The following is a 20,833-nucleotide window of genomic DNA, read 5'->3' on the forward strand; positions in this document are numbered from 1 at the left end:
TATACATTTGGGGAAGCATGATTTGATACACAGTCAAGTTGGTTCAGACAGTGCGACCGGGGCGGTAAGTGAGGTCAAATGTAAGATTAGAGCACTTATGATAGATGTGTGGCAGAAGAAGGGCCGGCATTTATATGCCCTCCAAAGAAAGGTTGGTAGACCAAGATTCAAAGGTAAGATTAGGAAGGAAGAGCTGGTGTTTACTCTGTTGCACCTTAGACATTGAACTCATCATTACATCTGGGTGGCAACCATGTGAATGGTGTGGTTGGCAACCATGTGAATGATGTGTGTATGGCAGGGATATTCAACAGGCGGCCCGTTTATGAATTTAGACTCAATTTTGATCAATTCTAATCATGAATAAACTTTTTTATATAAAAAAAAAAAAGCCTAGCCAAAAACTGGACTTTCAGTAACAAAATGACAAACGTGTGTGGTTTCTAGGGCCTATGTGGAATGTTGATTATTTTTTTCCCCATATGAATTTGGTTCTAGCGTTTGAACGGTTTAAGTTCAAATATTATGACCCCATTCCTGAAAGCTGCGACTCTCAGGAACACATACGTACGTACGTGCCTTCTGTTTTCCTCTCCTGCGGTAACAAGGACGCGTTAGAATGGAGTGTGACAACACACATCCAATGACTGAGGGAAATTAATTCAAAGCATTCTTTCAGACTGGAATTAGCTGATTTGACATATCTTTGTAGTTTTTATTAATTAAGATTCTTAGTTTTCAGATGATTGTAAATTACCTAATTACTTTTAAGAAGATTTAAACCCCTTAAGGTCGTTGTCCACGCCCCAGTGGAAATGAACTTAGCATAATAAAAAAATCCCCATAAAAATCTGTCAATTTAAGATAGAGATATGTTTTTCTGTACTGTAGGTCTCTCAATCCACCGCATCCGCCAATGTAACACTTCCACATCTGTGGTGAAAGGTGACAAAGCTAGAGCGGTATTTGTCAGACCATGAGGAATCCCAGGAATCGGTCTTCTCAAAAAACAGTTTGTAGCTTCCGAACGGCTTGGCCTACAAACTAGTACCAGTCTATGAAAAAATGAGACTCTCACGAACACAATGGTGTTCCCAATTACGCTCTACGACCCCCACAAGCGACTTGGAACTCGTCTGAGGTCGGTATAGCCGATCTGACAACTTCTGTCTGTAGTGTCCAAATTGTTTGGGCTACAAACTAATATGACACCTCTGGTGTAAAGGTGATACTCTCACGAATATGTACAGTACCAGTCAAAAGTTTGGACACACATACTCATTCAAGGAATTGTATTTATTTTTACTATTGTCTACATATTAGAATAATAGTATAATAATAATAGTGAAGATATCAAAACTATGAAATAACAAAGAATCATAAAAAAATATATATATATTTTATGAGATTCTTCAAAGTCGCCACCCTGTGCCTTGATGACAGCTTTGCACACTCTTGGCATTCTCTCAACCAGCTTCATGAGGTAGTCACCTGGAAAGCATTTCAATTAACAGGTGTGCCTTCTTAAAAAGTTAATTTGTGGAATTTCTTTCCTTCTTAATGCGTTTCAGCCAATCAGTTGTGTTGTGACAAGGTAGGGGTAGTATACAGAAGATGGTATTTTACCAAATAGGGCTAAGTCCATATTATGGCAAGAACAGCTCAAATAAGCAAAGAGAAATGACAGTCCATCATTACTTTATGATATGAAAGTCAGTCAATTCAGAACATTTCTAGAACTTTGATAGTTTCCTCAAGTGCAGTCACAAAAAACAGCAAGTACTATGATGAAACTGGCTCTCATGAGGACAGCCACGGGAATGGAAGAGCCAGTGTCTCTGCTGCAGAGGATAAGTTCATTAGAGTTCCCAGTCTCATAAATTGAAGCCCAAATAAATGCTTCACAGAGTTCAAGTAACAGACACATCTCAACATCAACTGTTCAAAGGGAGACTATGAAGCAGGCCTTCGTGGTTGAAACCTCTATTAAAGAATACCAATAAGAAGAAAAGACTAGCTTGGGCCAAGAAACACGAGCAATGGACATTAGACTGGTGGAAATGTGTCCTTTAGTCTGATGAGTCCAAATTTAAGATGTTTGGTTCCAACTGTGAAGCATGGAAGAGGTGTGATGGTGCTTTGCTGGTGACATGGTCTGTGATGTATTTAGAATTCAAGGCACACTTAATCAGCATGGCTATCACAGAATTCTGCAGTGATACACCATCTCATCTGGTTTTTGCAGGACAATAATCCAAAACACACCTCCAGGCTGTGTGAGGGCTCTTTGACCAAGAAGGAGAGTGATGAAGTGCTGCATCAGATGACCTGGCCTCCACAATCACCCGACTTTAACCCAATTGAGATGGTTTGGGATGTGTTGGACCAAAGAGTGAAGGAAAAGCAGCCAACAAGTGCACAGCATATGTGGGAACTCCTTCAAGACAGTTGGAAAAGCATTCCAGATTAAGCTGGACGAGAGAATGCAAAGTGTGTGCAAAGCTGTCATCAGGACAAAGGGTGACCACTTAGAAGAATCTAAAATATATTGATTTGTTTAACACTTTTTTGGTTACTATATGATTCCATATGTATTATTTCATAGTTTTGATGTATTCACTATTATTCTACAATTTAGAAAATAGTAAAAAATAAAGAAAAAACCCTGGAAGTATAGTATGTAGACTGTTTAGTGAACAAACAGGGTTAAATGCATGTATTAAAAATGTTTTCATTTTTTTCCCATTATACCCCTATAATACCTAGATATAAGACACATTTTTCAGAGGACTATCTGTTGTTCCATGTGGTGAAATATTCAATATGTTTCTATGGAGTAACAGCAGTAAGGACTATCTGTTATTCAATGTGTTTCTATGGGCTAATAGAGATAAGGACTATATGTTATTCAATATGTTTCTATGGGCTAATAGCAGTAAGGACTATCTGTTATTCAATGTGTTTCTATGGGCTAATAGCAGTAAGGACTATCTGTTATTCAATGTGTTTCTATGGGCTAATAGAAGTAAGGACTATCTGTTATTCAATGTGTTTCTATGGGCTAATAGAGATAAGGACTATCTGTTATTCAATGTGTTTCTATTGGCTAATAGCAGTAAGGACTATCTGTTATTCAATATGTTTCTATGGGCTAATAGCAGTAAGGACTATCTGTTATTCAATGTGTTTCTATGGGCTAATAGCAGTAAGGACTATCTGTTATTCAATGTGTTTCTATTGGCTAATAGCAGTAAGGACTATCTGTTATTCAATGTGTTTCTATGGGCTAATAGAAGTAAGGACTATCTGTTATTCAATGTGTTTCTATGGGCTAATAGAGATAAGGACTATCTGTTATTCAATATGTTTCTATGGGCTAATAGCAGTAAGGACTATCTGTTATTCAATGTGTTTCTATGGGCTAATAGCAGTAAGGACTATCTGTTATTCAATGTGTTTCTATTGGCTAATAGCAGTAAGGACTATCTGTTATTCAATATGTTTCTATGGGCTAATAGCAGTAAGGACTATCTGTTATTCAATGTGTTTCTATGGGCTAATAGCAGTAAGGACTATCTGTTATTCAATGTGTTTCTATTGGCTAAGAGCAGTAAGGACTATATGTTATTCAATGTGTTTCTATTGGCTAATAGCAGTAAGGACTATCTGTTATTCAATGTGTTTCTATTGGCTAAGAGCAGTAAGGACTATCTGCTATTAAATGTGTTTCTATGGGCTAATAGCAGTAAGGACTATCTGTTATTCAATGTGTTTCTATGGGCTAATAGCGGTAAGGACTATCTGTTATTCAATGTGTTTCTATGGGCTAATAGCAGTAAGGACGATCTGTTATTCAATGTTTTCTATGGGCTAATAGAGGTAAGGACTATCTGTTATTCAATGTGTTTCTATGGGCTAATAGAGGTAAGGACTATCTGTTATTCAATGTGTTTCTATGGGCTAATAGCAGTAAGGACGATCTGTTATTCAATGTTTTCTATGGGCTAATAGAGGTAAGGACTATCTGTTATTCAATGTGTTTCTATGGGCTAATAGAAGTAAGGACTATCTGTTATTCAATGTGTTTCTATGGGCTAATAGAGGTAAGGAAGATCTGTTATTCAATGTTTTCTATGGGCTAATAGCAGTAAGGACTATATTTTATTCAATGTGTTTGTATGGACTAATAGCAGCAAGGACTATATGTTATTCAATGTGTTTGTATGGGCTAATAGCAGAAAGAATGTTCTGTTATTCAATGTGCTTCTATGGACTAACAGCAGTAAGGACTATCTGTTGTTCAATGTGTTTGTATGGACTAATAGCAGTAAGGACTATCTGTTATTCAATGTGTTTGTATGGGCTAATAGCGGTAAGGACTATATGTTATTCAATGTGTTTGTATGGGCTAATAGCAGTAAGGACTATCTGTTATTCAATGTGTTTCTATGGGCTAACAGCAGTAAGGCCAAAAGTCACGATTCATCAAAAAAACATATTGTGGGGGAGGGTGGAACTTGCACAAGTTTTCAAAAGTCTCAAAAACAACAAAATAGATCAAGTGGGACAGAATAAGCAGGGAAGGAAAGGGTGGGTAGCGGAATATGCCAAATGTGAAGTATGAAGCTGTTTCAAAGCATGAGAAAACCAAGGAATGACAGCTTCATAGACAGTTGATTCAGGCAGACAGGAGAGTGCCATACAGTACAAAGGAAATAGAGCCATAACAGCAGAAAAGCTAATAATAAAGTGATAAGCATGTATGACTTTATTGAGTGATTATGATTTTATGGATTTTCACGAAATAGTCCTTTGGAGGAAGGATTGTTGACGTATATTTGACATGTATCTAAAAGCATAATTGAGGAATAATTCATCAAAGCATGTCTTGGGGGTATGATTTGTGAGTCTGTAACCTTCTTACTCGTCATAATTCACAATTCATTCAGGACTATCTGTAATCATGGTATCCTCGACATTAATGTAGCAGTGTTTAGAAACATATTCTATTCTTATTTTCAATCAAATTTACTCCAATCACACAATACATTATTTACCATTAATTTATTGGGCACAAAATAATCTGAAAAAAAAAAAAAAAAAAAAAAAAAACAGCAAATGCATCCAACAAGCTTGTAGCTTGTAGAGTCACAAGCTTGATATAATCATTGCATGCTAGGAATATGGAACTAAATACTAAACGTTTGACTACTTTAATACACAAATACAGTGCATCCAGAAAGTATTCATACTCCTTGACTTATTACCCATTTTGATATGTTATAGCCAGAATACAAAATTGATTAAATAGATATTTTTCACACCCATCTACACACAATAAACTAGCTCTTTGCGGATGTAAGAAACACAAGCTAATAGTGTAATTATAGAACGCTAGTGGATTTGTATTAAGAAGCAACGTGGAAACTGCGTCGTTGTCATCAAGTGTTGCATATGCTGCAATGACCATGCAGACTGAACGCAAGTGTCTTGTGGTCGTGGATAAACAAATGCGCTCCTTGAGTGACAGGGGGCGTGGAAAGCGGCATAGAGTGAAAAGAGATGACTCAAGTAGAGAAGTAAACTATAAAAATGTACGTTACACAGTGTGTATCACATTTAACAAACCAAACATTCAAATACCGGTATAGAAGTAAAAACCCAAACGGGTCCGTGAATCAATATCGGTATATCGCAAAACACAGTATACTGCCCAGCCCTAGCTCCATTCAATGTACTTTTTATCCTGAAAAACTGCCCAGTCCTTAACGATTACAAGCATACCCATAACATGATGCAGCCACCACTATGCTTTAAAATATTAAGAGTGGCCCTCAGTAATGTGTTGTTTTGGATTTGCCCCAAACATAAAACTTTGTATTCAGGAAAAAAAGTTACTTGCTTTGACACATTTTTTACAATATTACTTTAGTGCCTTTGTATTACTTTAGTGAATTGTATCAAATCCAACAGGATGAATATTTTGGAATGGATTTTTTTTTCTGGAATGGATTTTTTTTTCACTCTTTCAATTAGGTTAGTATTGTGGAATAACTACAACGTTGTTGATCCATCCTCAGTTTTCTCCTATCAAAGTCATTAAACTTGAACTGTTTTTAAAGTTACCTTTGGCCTCATGGTGAAATCCCTGAGCGATTTCTTTACTCTCCGGCAACTGAGTTAGGAAGGGCGCCTGTATATTTGTTGTGACTGATACACCATCCAAAGTGTAATTAATAACGTCGCCAGGTGCAAAGGGATAATCAATGTTTGCTTTTTTTTATTTTACCCATCTACAAATGTGACTCGTTTCAGTAAAGGCGTATATCGAGCGTCACTACTTCACAGAGAGCCATTTGAACGTAAACTTTATTTTATTTTGTATCAAAATATATATATTTTTTGATAGAAATGCCTTCTGGAACATGTGAACTTTCATGTGTCTTAATAACAAACTTGTATGCCATCTGTAAATACGAATAAAATTGTTAAATTACGAGCCTAGTTGGTTTAGCCACAGAAAAAGACAGGACATGCCAAGTGATGAGTTAGGATTGGTCATGTAGCACGTTTCAGTCTACAATATGAGCTGTGTAGGTAATCCTTTCTACCGCTGCTTTTTCTAAAGATATCACATAGTACAACTGCAAAAGCTAATGATAACTAAGGAGATGGAAGAAAATACTGGAATTTGATTGCAAATATGCAGACAGAGACAAAGAGAGAGCACACAGAAAGCTGTTGTAATCCGGAGACAGGTCTTTAATACATCTTCAAACTAAGGCAACCATGGCATCCGTGACAGAGAAGGAGAACCGTCCATCCATGTATACAGGTAAGATAGTCTAACTAGCTACATTTTCAGATCATTTTCGTTTTCATTTCAAGTTAAAGCGTACTGATAGCTAGCTAACGTTAGCCGGCTGCCTTGCTAGTTACGTGTATGATTTGTGTAGTAATAATATTCGTATCTCAGAGCCATTTGCATTTTTACCCCTGATCTTATGTACGCTTCCCATAAGGTGTTGAATACATATCGCCTCAAGACTTTTCAGCTTTTAATTTTTAAATAATTTGTTAACATTTTGAAAAACATAATAAAAACTTTGACATTATGGGTTATTGTTAGTAGTTTTTTTTATACATTTAAAATGCAGATTGTAACACAACAAAATGTGGAAAAATTGAAAGGGTGTGAATACTTTCTGTAGGCACTATGTGAATTTGTTCCAATACTTTTGGTCCTCTAAATAAGGGTCCTCTATATGCACAAAAAGTGCTGTGATTACTAAACGGTTCACCCGATATGGATGAAAATACCCTCAAATTAAAGCTGACAGTATGCACTTTAACCTCATCATTACTGTATCAAATCCAAAGTCCTGGAGTACAGAGACAAACCAACAACAAATGTGTCACTGTTCCATATTCTTTTGGAGCTCACTGTATTTTCAACACTATTTTGAACAATTAGCCATAATATAATATTTTTTAAATATATTTTCAATATTCATGTTTTATTGAAATAAAAGGATCACAGAGCAGGCGGTAAAGCTTCTTCATATGACACCATTTTTTGCTTTGCAGCATTTACAGATTAAACACTATGGAGTCTTAAAGGAGGCCCGGGTAAGGCCAAAATGTCAGAAATATGCCAACTTTGATTTTTTTCTCAATTATGCTTTTACATACACACGGCAAATATATGTCAACAATCCTTCCTCCAAAGGACTATTCTATGGACTACATTTTGTGAAAATGCATAAAACCATGGCCTTTTTTGGGGGGGTTTTGTGAGGAATCACTCAATAACGTCACACATGCTTATCACAGGTTATTACCTCGGCTCTGACCTTTTCATTTGTGCTGTACGTCACTCTCCTATCTGCCTGAATTCTCTGTCAACGAAGCAGTCACTCCTTGGTTTCCTCGTGTTTTGAAACAACTTCATATTTGGCATATTACTCTCCCCTCCCTTTCCCTTCCCTGCTTATCCTGTCCCATTTGATCGTTTCAGACTTGTGAAAACTTGTGCAAGTTCCTGCAAGTTTGCTATTTTCTCATCCGCGTGCCCCATCGCGCACATGTTGATTTTGTCCATCCACACGAGAGTGGGGTCTCCGCTAGTTTTAAAGTTGCCCAAGTTATACAGAGAAATTGGCATAGTAGGCAATGCAACCAATCACAGCCCTCCTAATTCAGGAGAGCAGTGTCTAAAAATGAAGCCATATCCTCACTATAGGAAGGGCGGTAGAAGTAATACTATCTACTGAAAATATTAAATATTGACCATTTAATGAGGGAATGAGAGCTTGAAAATAAAATATGGTTGAAAGAATCAACCGTACAGAGGCTCTGGGAGGTGATGTCTGGGGACAGGAAAATCAGCTCTCCAGATTCAGAGATGAACTGTACATAGCATGTTCTTGATGGTGACCTGTCCCTTCCTACCGTGGGAGGCTTTGGCTAAGCAGGGCTCATTTCCTCCACAGTCGCAGCCATTGGTTAGTTCTCCGGTTTGTTAGTAATAACGCTTGTTTGTTTGTTTTCCATGGGGTTTACAGGGAGGGAATAAGTTCCCACATCTTATTCTCTGCCCCTTCTCCAATCTCCCTCCTCCTCTTTCTTGCCTCCCAGCGCTTCAGCAGAGATGGAAAACCTGTCCCAGACTCTCAGCAAGGGGGTCACACACACACATGCACGCACACACATTACATTGATCCATGACAACCGGGTGAGTTCAATGCAGGCCGGACTACCCGGAGCACCAATTATAATTGTATGGTTTGGAAAACATACTTTTTTGGGGGGGGGGGGGGGGGGGGGGGGGGCGACAGCTAATATTCTGCATTTCAACACATTGAAAAAGTTGCCGTTTTATAATGCTATTATGCACATTTTGTTATGAGGCAAGAGAAAATGTTGCAGTTTCCTACAATTCTACTCCTTTTGCTATCATGTGTTATCTGGGGGGCCCATAAAATTAATATTAATCTGACAACGGCTAACGTCCTGCATTTCAACACAATTAGAGTAGGAAAAAAATTCAGTTTTATAATGCTATTCTACACATTTTACCAAATATTCAGTTTTAAAGCAAATTTCCTGTTATTCTACACATTTTGCTATCATATGCTACCTTTATTGTTTGGGGGCCCCTGAATCCCTATCCACTGCTGGAGAGTGATTTTTGCCTGATATTTACAGAAGGCTTTTGACTAGTTTCATAACATAGAAACATGCCCTATCTAGCATACTCGCTCTGTGGCTGGTTTCATAACATAGAAACATGCCCTATTTAGCGTACTCGCTCTGTGGCTGGTTTCATATCATAGGGCATATTTCTATCTAGCGTACTCACTCTGTGGCTGGTTTCATAACATAGAAACATGCCCTATCTAGCGTACTCGCTCTGTGGCTGGTTTCATAACATAGAAACATGCCCTATCTAGCATACTCGCTCTGTGGCTGGTTTCATAACATAGAAACATGCCCTATCTAGCGTATTCGCTCTGTGGCTGGTTTCATAACATCAAGCATGTTTCTATCTAGCGTACTCGCTCTGTGGCTGGTTTCATAACATAGAAACATGCCCTATCTAGCATACTCGCTCTGTGGCTGGTTTCATAACATAGAAACATGCCCTATCTAGCGTACTCGCTCTGTGGCTGGTTTCATAACATCGAGCATGTTTCTATCTAGCGTACTCGCTCTGTGGCTGGTTTCATAACATAGAAACATGCCCTATCTAGTGTACTCGCTCTGTGGCTGGTTTCATAACATAGAAACATGCCCTATCTAGCGTACTCGCTTTGTGGCTGGTTTCATAACATAGAGCATGTTTCTATCTAGCTGACTCTCTCTGTAGGAGGTCTGACTGTTATGTATGGCATCCCATTTCTGTCTCTGCGATTCGACTCTGGTGTAGCAACCAAAAGATGATACTAACTGAAAGCAAAAACAAGGCTCCTAATTCAGTTAAGCTATTACGATCAGGTCAGTTTCGGAAAGACTGAAGCGCCACTTTCAGTCAAACAACCTTCAAAAAACCATTAACATTTGCTAAATAAATAGCAGAATAAGCTCAGCAGTAAAGTCCAGCTTGACTCACCTGGTTACTACGCATGAAGAATGTCTTGTCTGTGGATCCCTTCACTCCTCAGTTATACAACCAGATACAGCTGATTCAGACAGACATAAGCTACTGGTGTCCAAAGAGGCCATAAGCCAAACATTTGACCTGCAGAAAGAGAGGTAGAGGCAGAGAGAGAGAGAGAGAGAGAGAGAGAGAGAGAGGCAGAGAGAGGCAGAGAGAGAGACAGAGAGAGAGAGAGAGAGAGAGAGAGAGACAGAGAGAGAGAGACAGAGAGAGAGAGACAGAGAGAGAGAGACAGAGAGAGAGAGACAGAGAGAGAGAGACAGAGAGAGAGAGACAGAGAGAGAGAGACAGAGAGAGAGAGACAGAGAGAGAGAGACAGAGAGAGAGAGAGAGAGAGAGAGAGACAGAGAGAGAGAGTTAGAGTGTGTTCATAGAGGAGTTGGAACAGATTTCCAGATTCCTGCCCAGGCACAGCTCCACGTGGGGAGGAGAGGAGAGGGAAGGGCCTCTGGAGACTGGGCTGCTCAAACACATTAAATAAATAGAAAAATAACCTGGGCGGCAAGAGGCCCGGTGGCCCTGTGTGCATCACACTGGGCTCAGGTAAGCAGAAGTAGAGGAATTATGTTACACGCTCCCTCGTTTAGCGGGAACTTCACAGATCCCTGCCGCTCAAGCCAGCCAGATAAGGCACATTAGCCAATGGTACATGAATAGGGCAAAAATAAGACTAAGAAACTGAAATCTTGTCATTTTAGGATTGTCATTAGTCAGTGACCCAAGATTTGGGCTTGTTTACCTAGCGACAGCTTATCATTAGAGCCCTGTTAGCATCCTCAATGCAGAGACTTGGGGTTTGCATGTTATAGCAGGTTGTTAGAGAAATGGAAAATACAATATAGAACCAGGAACAGATATAGCCCTTGGTTCACTCCAGACCTGACTGCCCTTGACTAGCACAGAAACATCCTGTGGCGTACTGCATTAGCATCGAATATCCCCGCGATATGCAACTTTTCAGGGAAGTTAGGAACCAATATACTCAGGCAGTTTGAAAAACCGTTGCTTTCCTAACAGAAATTTGCATCCTGTAGCACAAACTCCAAAAAGCTCTGAAACACTGTTACCACCGATAAATCCGTGATAATTGATAATTGCATTTTTCTACGGCTGGCCATGCTTTCTACCTGGCTACCCCTACCCTGGCCAACAGCTCTGCACCCCCCACAGCAACTTGCCCAAGCCTCCCCCATTTCTCCTTCACCCAAATCCCGATAGCTAGTGTTCAGAAAGAGCTGCAAAATCTGGACCCCTACAAATCAGCCGGGCTAGACAATCTGGACCCTCTCTTTCTTAAATTATCTGCCGAAATTGTTGCAACCAATATTACTAGCCTGTTCAACCTCTTTCGTATCGTCTGAGATCCCCAAAGATTGGGAAGCTGCCGCGGTCATCCCCCTCTTCAAAAGGGGAGACAGATATAGGTCTGTAGCAGTTTGGGTCTATTCTACCCTACCCTGCCTTTCTAAGATCTTCGAAAGCCAAGTTAACAAAAAGATCACCGACCATTTCGAATCCCACTGTACCTTCTCCGCTATGCAATCTGGTTTCCGAGCTGGCCATTGGTGCACCTCAGCCACGCTCAAGGTCCTAAACGATATCATAACCGCCATCGATAAGAGACAATACTGTGCAGCTGTATTCATTGACCTGGCCAAGGCTTTCGACTGTCAATCACCACATTCTTATCGGCAGACTCAACAGCCTTGGTTATTCAAATGACTGCCTCGCCTGGTTCACCAACTACTTCTCAGACAGAGTTCAGTGTGTCAAATTGGAGGGCCTGTTGTCCGGACCTCTGGCAGTCTCTATGGGGGTGACACAGGGTTCAATCCTCGGGCCGACTCTTTTCTCTGTATACATCAATGATGTCACTCTTGCTGCTGGTGATTCTCTGATCCACCTCTACGCAGACGACACCATTCTGTATACTTCTGGCCCTTCCTTCGACACTGCGTTAACTATCGTCCAGACGAGCTTCAATACCATACAACTCTCCTTCCGTGGCCTCCAACTGCTCTTAAATGCAAGTAAAACTAATTGCATGCTTTTCAACCGATCGCTGCCTGCACCTGCCTGCCCGTCCAGCATCACTACTCCAGACGGTTGACTTAGAATATGTGGACAACTACAAATACCTAGGTGTCTGGTTAGACTGCAAACTCTCCAGACTCACATTCATCTATTTTTCAAACAAAGCATCCTTCACTCATGCTGCCAAACATACTCGTAAAACTAACTATCCTACCGATCCTTGACTTCGGTGATGTAATTTACAAAATAGCCTCCAACACTCTACTCAGCAAATTGGATGTAGTCTATCACAGTGCCATCTGTTTTATCACCAAAGCCCCATACACGACCCATCACTGCGACCTGTATGCCCTCGTTGGCTGGCCCTTGCTTCATATTCGTCGCCAAACCCACTGGCTCCAGGTAATCTATAAGTCTTTACTAGGTAAAGCCCCACTTTATCTCACTGGTCACCATAGCAGCACCCACCCGTAGCACACGCTCCAGCAGGTATATCTCACTGGTCACCCCCAAAGCCAATTCCTCCTACGCCCGCCTTTCCTTCCAGTTCTCTGCTGCTGGAACGCCTGGAACGAACTGCAAAAATCACTGAAGCTGGTGACTCATATCTCTCTCACTAGCTTGAAGCACAGATCACTGCACCTGTACATAGCCCATCTGTAAATAGCCCATCCAACTACCTCATCTCCATACTGTTATTTATTTTGTTCCTTTGCACCCCAGTATCTCTACTTGCACATTCATCTTCTGCAAATCTACCATTCCAGTGTTTAATTGCTAAATTGTAATTATTTGCCACTATGGCCTATGTATTGCCTTACCTACCTTATTTACACACATGGTATATAGAGTTCTTCTTTTGTATTATTGACTGTGTGTTTGTTTAATCCATGTGTAACTCTGTGTTGATGTTATTCACACTGCTTTGCTTTATCTTGGCCAGGTCACAGTTGTAAATGAGAACTTGTTCTCAACTAGCCTACCTGGTTATATAAAGGTGAAATAAAAAAAAATAAAGTATTGACATAGGTATATGCCCTGTGTGTTCATATTGGGTGAGAGAATATTGTTTCTGTATCTAACAATGGAGAACTAGTGAGATTGTCAACAAGGCAAAGGCCTTTTAGATTTGGTTACATTTGGTCTTGATGGAATCTGTTGGGCCTGCAGCAAATAACACTACACAATATTAGGCTAACTCAATTATTCAACCTCATCTTCACTGACACCCAGTGACACGCCCAATGCTACACTTCTCTCTGAGACAAACCATGACTCACTGAAAGAATATAAGGATAATGTTAAAAAAAACTCCATCCCCCTCACCGACTAAGTCAATAGCTTTTTTTCCCATTCTGACAGCATTGTTGAATCCTATTTTTCATTAAAACCCTATGACTCTCACCAGTACCACGGGTTAAGATCTTGCCTTGACCTCAATTTGTCTCCATCTGCAGGCATGGCATTCTGATTTCACCTTCCTTAGAGGCCGCTCCAGCAGACACAATGCTATATAAGGCCTTGGATGCACTGTAGGCCTACACAGGAGTTTGGAACAAAGTGCTGAAGTAAGTGGAGACTGCCAGGTCGGAGGTCTGTTTACGCTAAATCCTTTTTCATTTTTCCTTTGTAAGAGGGCCCGGGTTGCTCAACATGACTTGTCTCCTTGAACCGGAGTCCAACACTAACATGCGTATTTATTGTCTGCTTGTGGTCTGGGGCCAGGAAGTGAGGGGAGATTTCGGCGTAGAGGGCACAGGACATGTCCTCCCCCTGAAAACCCCTCCAGCTTCTCCCTCAACATGGGGTCACGCCCAGGGCGGAAAAACTTCACCCCTCGCCCTTTACTGTCAGGATGGACCGCTCTCCAGGTGGTGGCTGCATTAGTGTTACCATTTCTGTATGTTTGTGCACGTGTGAGGGTTGTTGTGGAGGTGGGGTTGCTGCACTGTTTTGCTGGGGATTCTATTTCCAGAGTACGCTGAAGGGGCAGCGTTGCTGTGTGCGGAATACATAAATAAATTCCCTCTCTTTCCTGATCCCTCTCCTTGTCTCTCTCTGTCACTTTCCTCTTGGTCTGTTTCCCAATCATCTAGAATAGCAGCCCCTCCTTGTTTACACTCCAACCACTAATGCTGTAGATTAAAAGAGCTGAGAGGATTTTACTTTTTTGTTCTCAACTATCAGATCCTTTCAGACCAGTGGTTGTCATAAAGAAAAATGACAACAAAAGGATGGCCATTTAAGGATTTTAGGATTTCCAACTTCCATTCTCTGTCCCTCTTTCTCTTGGAATTGAATGAACCCCATTTCTCATGGTCTGTCCCGCGGCTTCTCTTTCTCTCATCCATCCCTCTCTTTTCTCAACCTTTTTTCTCACTTCATTTGTCCCTCATTTTTTTCTCCTTTATCTTCGCTACTCTCTCTCAAGCTGGCAGGTACACACAGAGGAAATGGGAGACACTCTCTGACAGAGACAGTGACTTGGACATTTCCTCAGTGAAAACAATGTACTGTGCAAATTACAAATTGGATTTTTACCAAATTACCATAAAACAGACCATATATTCACCCTGCACACCCTAATTGCAAACAAACAAAATAAAACAAAGACAGTCTTCTCATGTTTTGTTGATTTCAAAAAAGCTTTTGACACAATTTGGCATGAGGGTCTGCTATAGAAATCGATGGAAAGTCGTGTTGGGGGAAAAACATACATTATAAAATCCATGTAAACAAACAACAAGTGTGTGGTAAAAATGGGCAAAAAACAGACATTTCTTTCAACGGGGCCATTGGGTGAGAAAGGGAAGCAGCTTAAGCCCCACCCTCTTCAACATACAGTACCAGTAAAAAGGGTATATAGTGACACCTCTAGCACTGAGATGCAGTGCCTTGGACCACTGGGGCCACTCGGGAGCCGTATGTATGTATGTATGTAAATTACAGTTGAAGTCGAAAGTTTACATACACCTTAGCCAAAAACATTTACTCAGTTTTTCACAATTCCTGACATTTAATCCTAGCAATTTGTGTAAAAAAGCAATTTGTAAGAATGTGAAATGTCAGAATAATAGAGAAAATTATTTCTTTCAGCTTTTATTTATTTCATCACATTCCCAGTGGTCAGAAGTTTAAATGCACTCAATTACTATTTGGTAGCATTGCCTTTAAAATTATTAAACTTGGGTCAAACATTTCAGGTATCCTTCCACAAGCTTCCCACAATAAGTTGGGTGAATTTTGTCCCATTCATCCTGACAGAGCTGATGTAACTGAGTCAGGTTTGTCGGCCTCCTTGCTCGCACACGCTTTTTCAGTTCTGCCCACAAATATTCTATAGGATTGAGGTTAGGGCTTTATGATGGCCACTCCAATACCTTGACTTTGGTATCTTTAAGCCATTTTGCCACAACTTTGGAAGTATGCGTGGAGTCATTGTCCAAGCTTGAACTTCCTGACTGATGTCTTGAGATGTTGCTTCAATATATCCACATAATTTTCTCTCCTCATGATGCCATCTATTTTGTGAAGTGCACCAGTCCTTCCTGCAGCAAAGCACCACCACAACATGATGCTGCCACTACCGGGCTTCACGGTTGGGATGGTGTTCTTCGGCTTGCAAGCCTCCCCATTTCTCCTCCAAACATAACGATGGTCATTATGGCCAAACAGTTATATTTTTGTTCCATAATTTCTCCAAAAAGTACGATCTTTGTCCCCATGTGTAGTTGCAAACTGTAGTCTGGCTTTTTTATGCCGGTTTTGGACCAGTGGCTTCTTCCTTACTGAGCGGCCTTTCAGGTTATGTCGATATAGGACTCGTTTTACTGTGGATATAGATGCTTTTGTACCGGTTTCCTCCAGCATCTTCACAAGGTCCTTTGCTGTTGTTTTGGGATTGATTTGCACTTTTCACACCAAAGTACGTTCTCATCTCTAGGAGACAAAACGCGTCTCCTTCCTGAGTGGTATGACGGCTGCGTGGTCCCATGGCATTTATACTTGCTTGTTTGTACAAATGAACGTGGTACCTTCAGGCGTTTGGAAATTGCTCACAAGGATGAACCAGACTTGTGGAGGTCTGTAATTGTTTTTCTGAGGTCTTGGCTGATTTCTTTTGATTTTCCATTGTTGTCAAGCAAAGAGGCACTGAGTTTCAAGGTAGGCCTTGAAATACATCCACAGGTACACCTCCAATTGACTCAAATTATGTCAATTAGCCTATCAGAAGCTTCTAACGCCATGACATCATTTTCTGGAGGTTTCCAAGCTGTTTAAAGGCACAGGCACTTAACTTCTGACCCACTGCAATTGTGAAACAGTGAAATAATCTGTCTGTAAACAATTGTTGGGAAAATTACTTGTGTCATGCACAAAGTAGATGTCCTAACCAACTTGCCAAAACTATAGTTTGTTATCAAGAAATTTGAGTTTTAATGACTCCAATTTTACAGTGTATGTAAACTTCCGACTTTAACTGTATATATACTGAGATCATGTGACAGATAACGTGACTTAGATTGCACACAGGTGGCTTTATTTCACTAATTATGTGACTTCTGAAGGTACATGGTTGCACCAGATCTTATTTAGGGGCTTCAAAGAAAAGGGGGGTGAATACATTTGCACGCATTACTTTTCTGTTTTTTATTTTGTTGAAATTTGTTGAAACAAGTTTTTTTTTTCATTTCACTTCACCAAATTTGGACTATTTTGTGTATGTCCATTACATGAAATCCAAATAAAAATGCAACAAAATAGGAAATAATGCCAAGGGGTGAATACCTTTGCAAGGCACTGTGACATAATAAAAAATCCCCATAAAAAGTATGTGGACACCTGTTCGTCGAACATCTCATTCCTAAATTATGGCCATTTCTCTATGGACCTCGCTTTGTGCAAGGGGGCATTGTCATGCTAAAACAGGAAAGGGCCTTGGCCAAACTGTTGCCACAAAGTTGGAAGCACAGAATAGTCTAGAATGTATATGATTTATCCTCCACCATACTTACAGTTGGCACTATGCATTTGGGCAGGTAGGGTTCTCCTGGTATGCACTAAAACCACACTTGTACGTTGGACTGCTACCCAAGCATGGTAAAGCAGCCTTCACTGGTTCTAACAGCAGACCTATCAGCTTGCTGCCTGCTCTTAGCAAACTATTGTAAAACATTTTTAAAAAATGGTCTCACCAAATACAATGATACTTCTCTGTAAACAAATTAACAACAGAATTTCAGCATGCTTATAGAGAACGACACTCAATATGTACTGCACTGACACAAATGACTGATTATTGATTGAAAGCTTATCTAATGTCAACCACGTAAATGTACTTGGATGATTCACAACCTACAAAGCACTCTATGGGCTTGCTCCTACCCATATTTCCGATTTGCTCCTGCCGTACATACCTACACATACGCTACGGTCACAAGACGCAGGCCTCCTAACTGTTCCTAGAATTTCTAAGCAAACAGCTGGAGGCAGGGCTTTCTCCTATAGAGCTCCATTTTTATGGAATGGTTTGCATACCCATGAGAGAGATGCAGACTCGGTCTCAACCTTTAAGTCTTTATTGAAGACTCATGTCTTCAGTAGCTCCTATGATTGAGTGTATTCTGGCCCAGGAGTGTGAAGGTGAACGGAAAAGCTCTGGAGCAACGAACCGCCCTTGCTGTCTCTGCCCGGTTCCCCTGTTTCCCCTGGGATTCTCTGCCTCTAACCCTATTACAGGAGCTGAGTCACTGGCTTACTGATGCTCTTCCATGCCGTCCCTAGGAGGGGTGCGTCAATTGAGTGGGTTGAGTCACTGACGTGATCTTCCTGTCTGGGTTGGCCGGTTGGGTTGTGCCGTGGCGGAGATCTTTGTGGAGATCTCAGCCTCCAGTATTTATACTGCAGTAGTTTGTGTCAGGGGGCTAGTGTCAGTCTATTATATCTGGAATATTTATCCTGTCTTCTCCAGTGTCTTGAGTGAATTTAAGTATGCTCTCTTTAATTCCCCCTTTCTTTCCTTCTCTCTTTCTTTCTCTCTCGGAGGACCAGAGCCCTAGGACCATGCCTCAGGACTACCTGGCCTGATGACTCCTTGCTGTCCCCAGTCCTCCTGGCCGTGCTGCTGCTCCAGTTTCAACTGTTCTGCCTGTGGCTATGGAACCCTAACCTGTTCACCGGACATGCTACCTGTCCCAGACCTGCTGTTTTCAACTCTCTAGAGACAGCAGGAGCGGTAGAGATACTCTGAATGATCGGCTATGAAAAGCCAACTGACATTTACTCCTGAGGTGCTGACCTGTTGCACCCTCGACATCCACTGTGACTATTATTATTTGACCCTGCTGGTCATCTATGAACATTTGAACATCTTGGCCATGTTCTGTTATAATCTCCACCCGGCACAGCCCGAAGAGGACTGGCCACCCCTCATAGCCTGGTTCCTCTCTAGGTTTCTTCCTAGGTTCTGGCCTTTCTAGGGAGTTTTACCTAGCCACAGTGCTTGTACACCTGCATTGCTTGGTGTTTGGGGGTTTAGGCTGGGTTTCTGTATATCACTTTGAGATATCAGCTGATGTAAGAAGGGCTTTATAAATACATTTGATTTGATGATTCAACCATGTACACATCAGCAACCACAGCTAATGATGTGACTGAAACCCTTAGAAAAGAGTTGCAGTCTGTTTTGGAACGAACGGGTGGCCAGTAATAAACTGGTCCTTAACATCTCTAAAACTAAGAGCATTGTATTTGGTACAAATCATTCCATAAATTCTATAATCTAGTAATGAATAGTGTGGCTGTTGAACAAGTTGAGGAGACTAAATTACTTGGTGTTACCTTGGATTGTAAACTGTCATAGTCAAAACATATAGATTCAATGGTTGTAAAGATGGGGGAGGTCTGTCCTTAAAGAGATGCTCTGCTTTTTTGACACCACACTTCAAAGAAAGTGCTGCAGGCTCTAGTTTTATCTCATCTTGATTATTGTGCAGTTTTATGGTCAAGTGCTACAAATTAAGACCTAGTTAAGATGCAGCTGACCCAGAACAAACTCGCATGACTTTTTCTTAATTGTAATCAGAGGGCTTTTATTAATACAACGCATGCTATGTCTCTCTTGGCAAAGAGTTGAGGAAAGACTGAATGCGACACTGCTTGTTTTATAAGAAACATTAATGTGTTAGAAATTCCAAATTGTTTGCATAGTCAACTTACAAAAAGCACTGACAAACACACACTTACGCCACCAGGGTTATTTTTCACAGTCCCCAGGTCTAGAACAAATTCAAGGAAACATACAGTATTATACCGAGCCATTAGTGTATGGAACTCCCATCTTTTCAGCACAAGTGAACAGCAAAGAGTATCATTATATTATTGATCAACTGACTATGACTTTTCAGATCACCCAGCAGTGCTATTTGCAGAGTTCATTCCAGGTAAATGTTGCAATTCTTCAGCCATTCCTGAACCTACGACCAAAAACAAGCTATATATGGACAGTACAAAAACAAATAATCTAATGATCCTGAGTCTTCGCAGCAAAATCTGCAGAGCTGGGATGGTTGTATCCCCCATCTTTCTAAAATTCTATTGTTGCAAGAATTTTGTATAATTTAAAATGAAAAACAAAGTTTTAAATTACGCGCCATTTTGAGTATCAGTTCATAAACCACATGCCATGGAATCGGAACATCAAAAATCTCAACTATTTTGCAATTATAGGGTATGGAATGTTGTCCCACTCCTCTTCAGTGGCTGTGCAAAGTTGCTGGATATTGGTGGGAACTGGAACATGCTGTCGTACACAGCATCCCAAACATGCTCAAAAGGGAACATGTCTGGTGAAGTATACAGGCCATCGAAGAACTGGGACATTTTCAGCTTCCAAGAATTGTGTACAGATCCTTGTGAAATGGGGCCGGGCATTATGCTGAAACATGAGGTGATGGTGGCAGATGAATGGCACGACAATGGCCCTCAGCATCTCGTCACGGTATCTCTGTGCATTCAAATAACCGTCGATAAAATGCAATTGTGTTCGTTGTCCATAGCTCATGCCTCCCCATACTATAACCCCACCGCCACCATGGGGGACTCTGTTCACAATCAGCAAATCCCTCACGCATACACATGGTCTGGGGTTGAGGCCAGTTGGACACAGTGTCAAATTCTCTAAAATGACGTTAGACGTGGCGAATGGTAGTGGAATTATCATTCAATTATTTTGCCACAGCTCTGGTGGACGTGCCTGCAGTCAGCATGCCAATTGCACGTTCCCGCAAAACTTGAGGTCTGTGGCATTGTATTGAGTGAAAAAAACTGCACCTTTTAGAGTGACCTTTTATTGTCCTCTACACAAGTTGCACCTGTGTAATGAACATGCTGTTTAATCAGCGTCTTGATATGGCACACCTGTCTGGTGGATGGATTATCTTGGCAAAGGAAAAATGCTCACTAACAGGGATATAAAAAAATGTGTGTACCAAATTTGAGAGAAATAAGCTTTTTGTGTGCATATGGAACATTTCTAGGATATTTTATTACAGCTCACGAAACATGGGACCAACACTTCACATGTTGCGTTCATATTTGGTTCAGAACGGATAATCTCCACACGTGTGGTTCCCACCATGA

General features: G+C 40.8%; 1 protein-coding gene across 2 annotated transcripts in view; it reads right to left on the minus strand.

Annotated features, from left to right (window-relative positions):
• Positions 1-20,833, minus strand: part of peak1 (pseudopodium-enriched atypical kinase 1) — a 260,615-nt gene that overhangs the window by 200,815 nt on the left and 38,967 nt on the right. The window contains exon 3 of one of the 2 annotated variants that reach the window (XM_036949915.1): positions 10,112-10,240. The exons of the other annotated variant lie outside the window; for it this stretch is intronic. The gene's annotated coding sequence lies outside the window, so the exon portion shown is untranslated. The remainder of the gene's footprint in view (positions 1-10,111; positions 10,241-20,833) is intronic. 2 annotated transcript variants of the gene reach the window in all.

Source organism: Oncorhynchus mykiss, chromosome 2 (genome assembly GCF_013265735.2).
Source record: "Oncorhynchus mykiss isolate Arlee chromosome 2, USDA_OmykA_1.1, whole genome shotgun sequence".
Classification (NCBI taxonomy): domain Eukaryota; kingdom Metazoa; phylum Chordata; class Actinopteri; order Salmoniformes; family Salmonidae; genus Oncorhynchus; species Oncorhynchus mykiss.